The sequence below is a fragment of the Trachymyrmex cornetzi genome, unplaced genomic scaffold (assembly GCF_001594075.2).
Source record: "Trachymyrmex cornetzi isolate Tcor2-1 unplaced genomic scaffold, Tcor1.1 scaffold39, whole genome shotgun sequence".
Classification (NCBI taxonomy): Eukaryota; Metazoa; Arthropoda; class Insecta; order Hymenoptera; family Formicidae; genus Trachymyrmex; species Trachymyrmex cornetzi.
In genome coordinates this window covers 89,570-96,401 of record NW_017298640.1, presented here as the reverse complement: position 1 = coordinate 96,401, position 6,832 = coordinate 89,570, and the positions used below count along the sequence as shown (strand labels likewise).

At 33.0% G+C, this 6,832-nt stretch overlaps 1 long non-coding RNA gene across 1 annotated transcript in view; it reads left to right on the top strand.

Annotated features, from left to right (window-relative positions):
• LOC108763962 (uncharacterized) overlaps positions 1 to 2,436 on the top strand; it is a 12,192-nt gene extending 9,756 nt beyond the window's left edge. Inside the window, exon 3 of the long non-coding RNA XR_001940248.1 lies at positions 2,425 to 2,436. This is a non-coding gene — a long non-coding RNA (uncharacterized LOC108763962). The remainder of the gene's footprint in view (positions 1 to 2,424) is intronic.
• The last annotated feature ends 4,396 nt before the right edge of the window (positions 2,437 to 6,832 follow it).

Genomic DNA, 6,832 nt, shown 5'->3' with positions numbered 1-6,832 from the left:
AGAATTGGAAAGAGTAAGGGCACTAGGAGTCAGGCACAGAAGACGTCGCGCAAATAATACACTTATAAAGAGTGAAACTTCTTTATTCACTAAACGTGCTTACATGTTTCGGCTCACTTTTTGAGCCTTCCTCAGAGCAAACACAAACTAACATATATAAACTAAAAGTTATCCTGTCATGGTGAGCTCCCCTACATCGAGAATTTAAATGCTGGGATGAACCAAAAAAGAAAAAGAAAGGAAAAGTGAAAAAGGGAAAATGTCGAATTAGAAAATATGGAAACTAATTTATCAAAAAACTTTAAGAATATAATTAATTATCCCGCAAATAAGGACGCTCACCACGATTATAAAGCACCATATCGCAAACATTACCATGAATAATTCAAGACCAGGTTCCTGATATGTTGGCCAATCGGTATCAGACACAGTGAATCACTTTTTTTTTATTAGCTAGTATTTTTTATTAGCTAGTATTTTTTCGAGATAACAAATGAAACAACATTAAAACGTTAGTCAATTCCAAAAAAAAAAAAAATGAAAGTTGTAAAGTGATCAGAAATTTCGTCAGAAGGACTCGTTACTGTGCACAAATGACACTGACTGACAAGACGTGACAACTCGAGCTTTTATAGTTTATCTATAATCTGAAGGTAGGCCTTCGGAAGCCCCTCCATATCCGTCTGCAGGTTGAGTCCATGCGTTTGTCTTCTGATGAATGTCATCTCCGAAATCAATCTCTTCCTGTAATGAGGTTCCTTGTCCAATATTGCAACGCTGTCCCAGTCAAAATTATGTCCCTCTTGCAACCGATGTTCCGTTATAACATTGCGACCAGACGTGTTCCATCGGATGTGGTTCTTATGTTCCGTGATTCTTGACTTCACGTTCTTTTTGTGTTTGCTCTGAGGAAGGCTCAAAAAGTGAGCCGAAACATGTAAGCGCGTTTAGTGAATAAAGAAGTTTCACTCTTTATTAGTATATTATTTGCGTGACGTCTTTTGCGCCTGACTCCTAATGTCCTTATTTTTTTCAATTCTCTTATTATTTTTAATTATTATTTAATTATTGAATTATTTTATTTTATTATTTTATTATATCCGCGGCCAGCTATTACCGCAGAAAATAGTATTTTATTTTGGCGGACTGATTCAAACATTGTTGTTACCTCGGTCTTATATCCTGTGCGTTTGGAAAGTCGTGCTATTCTGATCGAGTTTTACGTTTACCCATGCCTACCTTACTCTACCCGACGAGTAGATTTTCGAACGCACCCTATGATGGAAACATAAAAGATGAAAATTTTTTATCCGTATACATATGTACATAAAATTTTTCACTTTTCTCGATTCCGCTCTAAAAAAAATTACTCCGATTGGTCCCAAGTACCAAAGCTTTGTAGAGTTTATTATGGATGCAGGAAAAATCGCAATTTGTCATGTTACAAATTGTTCTTCTCTAATCTGTGTATCCCTACATTCATAATAGACTCTATAGAGCTTTAGTGCTCAGAACCAAAAAAGACTGGCGTCGCGTCATCAGTTTGCCATTCTTTTTCTATGAAGTTCCTTAGTCGCCAATCACTAAATACTAGGAACTAAAATTATATAGGCGCTCGGAAAAAAGTTTTATATAATTATATAATTTCATATTAGTTATATATATTGTGTAAAATTATGTAAAATTAAATATAATTACATATAGAATACGTTCAAATATGGGCATATTTCATATACTCGTATAGGATGTCCCTGACCTATGAGATCACTTCTCATGAGTAGGTAGAGCGAACTAAACTGAATTGGAAAGTCTTTTACCATTTTACAATTTTTACTAATACTTTAGGGGGGAGATATTAATTTCTAAATATCATTAAATAAGCACGTATCGGCACGGACTACCACCATGTATACGCCCATCGGTCGCAGTCGTTTGTAAATGGTAAAGGATTTTTCGATTCAGTTCAGTTCGCTGTACCAGCTCGTGAGAGGCGATCCCGTAGGTCGGAGATATCCTATATATAATTTTATATAATTTTATATAACTAATATGAAATTACACAATTTTGTAAAACTTTTTCTCTCAGGCGGTGAAACAATTGCTTTCATTTAAATGAAAGCACTTGCATAAAGTTAAGAATTAGAGAAGAAAGATGATTACAATAATAAAAAATTAAGTTTCCAAAATGACAAAATAAAATGTATAAGTACCTTTTATTTATGTAAAAACCTAAAAGATACTATACCAAAAAGTAACTAGATACGGATACAGATATCTCCGCCCATAAGGATCTAGGTAATATACTTAGATACAATTAAAGTATCTAGATACGTTCCAACACTGACTAAATATCATTTGTTAACACTGATTTTTAATAGTTTGTTATAATAAAGACAAAAACCTAGCTTTCTGCGTTTATATAAGGTTAAGTCTATCTTTGGATTACTTCTCAAAGCCAGTATTATTTTTTCTTCTTTATATCTTTTCATGTTTTATTGAAAGTGATTTATGTTTCAATTTTTTGTAATTTTTATTCTTTTAATTAAAATCTTTTTCCATTTTTTTGTCCAATCCAATTTTAATTTTTTATTATAATACAAATGCTTTTATAATGCGCGAATTTTAATATTGAAAAGTTGTACCATTTAGACTTGAAAAAGATCTCTTAATAATTAAGTCTTTGTGTTCTACTGGTATAAATGCATGTTGTTTTTATATGTTAGGGATAGCTTTTGCGTTTTCAAATCGACTTCAAAGAGACCTTGCTATATTTTTTATGTTCTTTGTTACTGAAAAATAGAATTTTGGATAAACTTCCGAAAACCAAATCCCTCCGATTTCGATAAAACTTTGCAAAAAGCTTCATTTTAGATCAAAATGAAAGTCCTTAAAGGGATTTTTGATGACTCCCCAAAAAAAGCTACTTTTAAAAATAAAATAATAAAATCAATATTCGCGTGGAAGTCGTGCGCCCCTAAGCAAGGGGGAGATGGGGTGGGAATCAATTCGCGTGGAAGTCGTGCGCCCCTAAGCAGGGGGAGGTGAGGTGGGAGTCGCTTCGCGTGGAAATCGTGCGCTTCTAAGCAGGGAGGGAAGTGGAGTGAGAGTCGTTTTACGTAGAGATTGTGCGCCCCTAAGCAGCGGGGGAGGTGAGGTGGGAGTCGCTTCGCGTGGAAATCGTGCGCCTCTAATCAGGAAGGGAGGTGGGGTGGGAGTTGTCTCGCGTGGAAATCGTATGTCTCTAAGTAGGGGGAGGTGGGGTGGGAGTCGCTTCGCGTGAAAAATCCTATGTCCTTTGGCAGGAGGGAAGTGGGGTAAACCTGCCTTTGTGTGGAAAATCGTATTCCTTTTAGTTCATACAATAAAATTGATAATTTCTTCATTAATATAAACACAACATGCATTTTATTAAAAAAAAATAGCTTAGTCGTCAAAAACCCCTTTAAGAACTTCGATTTTAATCTAAAGTGAAGCTTTTTGTAAAGTTTTATCGAAATCGGAGGGATTCGATTTTCGGAAGTGCACCCAAGCATTCATATTATATTAAAAAATTAAAATTAAATTACGGAAAAGATTAAAAAATTTTAATAAGATTGGAAATAAAAACGTTTATGTTAGAAACATTATTACTTTAAACATTACTTTAACGAAGCGTCACTACGGTCTGAATGTTAAAATGTTGAACTATTATATATATTCATTTAAATGAATTAATTTCAGAAATTATAATTATGTGCTGATACGGACGTTGAAAGAATAGAAAATCATTATGCCCCACAAGTAAGGGGTGTAAGGTATAATAGTATTTAATATTATATATATTGTACTAGAAATAAGACAATATTTCTTAAACTTCTTTTATTAATAACTTTTAACGAATAACGAGCGACGGCTAAAACCTATTGGAAGTCACTCAGGGTCATGAATTTGATAACATATGTCAAGGTCAAAGTTATCAGGGCTGGCTCCCTTGTATTGCAACTATAATTATTGATATTTTTTAAAATTGCTACATAACATCAAAAACTAGAAGCTTCAACCTAAATTTTGATACTTATTGCACGTAGGACGCGTCAACGCGTTATGCCTACTGTATACTGGACGCGATGAGCGATGAACAATGAGTGATATCCAATGAGAGCTCTGCTTTGTATCGTCATGTGAGAAAAAGCAGAGCTTTCATTGGATATCGCCCGTTGCTCATCATTTATTGCGTCGAGTGTGCAGTAAACATTACGCGTGGTAAAAGACGATAATCAACTATAGACGTTCCCAATTAAACTCTTCAGTTATCTCTTGCCACGCGTTGACGCATCCTATGACGTGAAAGTATAGGGTATCTATAAATTATATTTATTTTGATATTAGTCGGGAGGATAGCCCATTTAACGTAGAATGATCCATATACATAAAAAATAGAAAATTTCAAATATTATTCGGGAGAAAATAAACTTGGCCAAATTGATCCGTATAATATGTTGACGCGTCAGCCAATGAAAGAAACGTTTAACACATATTTTTGTTAAGTATGCTCAATATAGTGCAATGCTTTTTATTTTGGCTATTTATTTATATGGTAGAATCTCTCTATTCTATTATTTTCTTTTTAATATTCCCTTGTATATATTTTCTTGAAACACAGTCTTTTATATAGATTCCTTCGATTATTAATTAAAATTTGGTTAGGTTAAAATTGATATTAAAATTGATATTAAATGTTAGCAATAGGAACGGTCACATTTAAGGCCAAATATATCTATTGCTTAAATTGGCCTTGATTATTATCATCGATGAAGTATTACTAGAAACGCTTAATCCGGTGTAAATTTTTGAAACTTTTTCTGTTTTGTTATACTAGAGCACCGACGAGATGCTACTAAAGACGGCCAGTCTTATGGAAGTTCGTGTGAACTGTTAAAATTTAAGTGATTAATAAGAATTTTACTGGACCGTACATTAAAAAATTTAACAATAAAAAATAGAAGTAACGGTCAAAGCTAGATCTTTAAATAATCTGAATTACTATACACAGAGTGTTTCCTCTAACTTGACCATCTAAAATATCTCCGTTGTTTTTAACTCTTTCGCCACTAACGCCGGTTATAGCCGGCATCCACGAAGCAATTTCCGCGGTGATGAACGCCGGCTATAGCCGGTTATAGAACATATAAGTTCGCGAACTTATTTGTGAATAGTAGCGCCCCTGTGACCGTTGCGCAAATTATTTGACAGGAATAAACCACATGATTTGAATCATATTTGTCGGTCTTTTATTTTTGGTAATCAGTTTTGCGTATCATAGAGCAGAGCTGCCCAAGGTCAGTGTTTTTTGGTTTGAAATTGAAATATGTTGGTATTCACGCCCATCACCGTTCCTATTCATTGCTGTTTTGTCGTAATGCGCGATGTTCGGTTTCATGGATGACACTAATCCGAAATCGTTAAAAGTTTTTGACCTGTGTCTTTTACTATATTTACAAGTATTCTGTTACTAATATTATAAAATACTATTATTCATAATATATGTATTTAACCATAAAAATATAAAAAAACAATACTTTTAAACATAATGCAAGACATAGGTCAAAAACTTTTAACGATTTCAAATTAGTGTATAGTTAGTATTAATTACCTTTAATAAATAATTTAGTTGTCGACCAAAAACTTCATTGTTCAATTACTGATCGTTATTCGATTTAAGGGGTTATGCCTACCTGCATGGTCGGAAAAACACGTATTCTTGGGAATTTAAAAAAAAAACTTGAAGTGCTTTTGAAATGAACGTTTATGTTTTCAAATATATGTATTTCGAGGTTAATTCAGTATTTTTTTTATTGCAAAATATCGATAAATAAGGAAGATGTGAGTAATCTCCCAGAAGCAGTTTTTCTAGAAGCATTTTGCGGTGACCACTCTAGCTTTGAGCTGGTTTATCTGAAATCAAAAAGCCTGACAAATTTAGTTAATATATAAGATTATCTAGTGCCCGATCGTTCATTTTTTTGAAAAATTAATTTGCGACAAAATGGCGGCTGTTCAAGTTCGAAGGTACGATTCTTCTATTAAAGTTCGCTCGGTTTTTTATCAATAAAAAAAAATACGCAATGAAAAAAAAGCCACGATCGGGCACTAGATTTTTTAGTATTAAAGAAGTCTACCAAATTTCATTTTGATCGATGCAGCGGTTTTCGAAATATTTTGGTCACCGATTTTAAAAATGCGGTTTTGAGAAAAATGCGTTTGAAGTTTTAAATTAAGTTTACAACCAAATAAGATGCAAATTTTTCAACTCACACGGAGTCGTCTATTCCAGCTAGAATCAAATCCCTTAAATTTTCCCCCAATAGTTCGGACTGTACAAAATTAAAAAAAAAAGCAATTTTACGTAAAATACCTGCTTCAAACGTTCAAACCAGTATATCTTTAAATTCACATAACTTCGTCAATTTTTTTCGAATCGATTTGAAATTTTCAGGGAATATTTTTGAAAGTATGTACTTTAAGAAAATATCAAAATCCAAAATTCGATTTTTTTTTAAGTTTACAGGTAGGCATAACTCTTTAACACATTATTGCTTTATAAATATCTTATTTTAAAGAACAGTCCCTTTTCTTCCAAAAGCATGTCAAGGCGGCATTATTCAGGCGTAAGACGTAAACTGCTTACGTAAAATGCTTAAATAATTCAGATTGAATTATTTAAGCGTTAAAGATCTAGCTCTAACCGTTACGACCATTACTCCTATTTTTTAATAAGTGATTAAAAGTAAAAAATTAATATAGTACTAATTTTATGATTTATTAGAAAACATATGTATATATACAGGGTGGA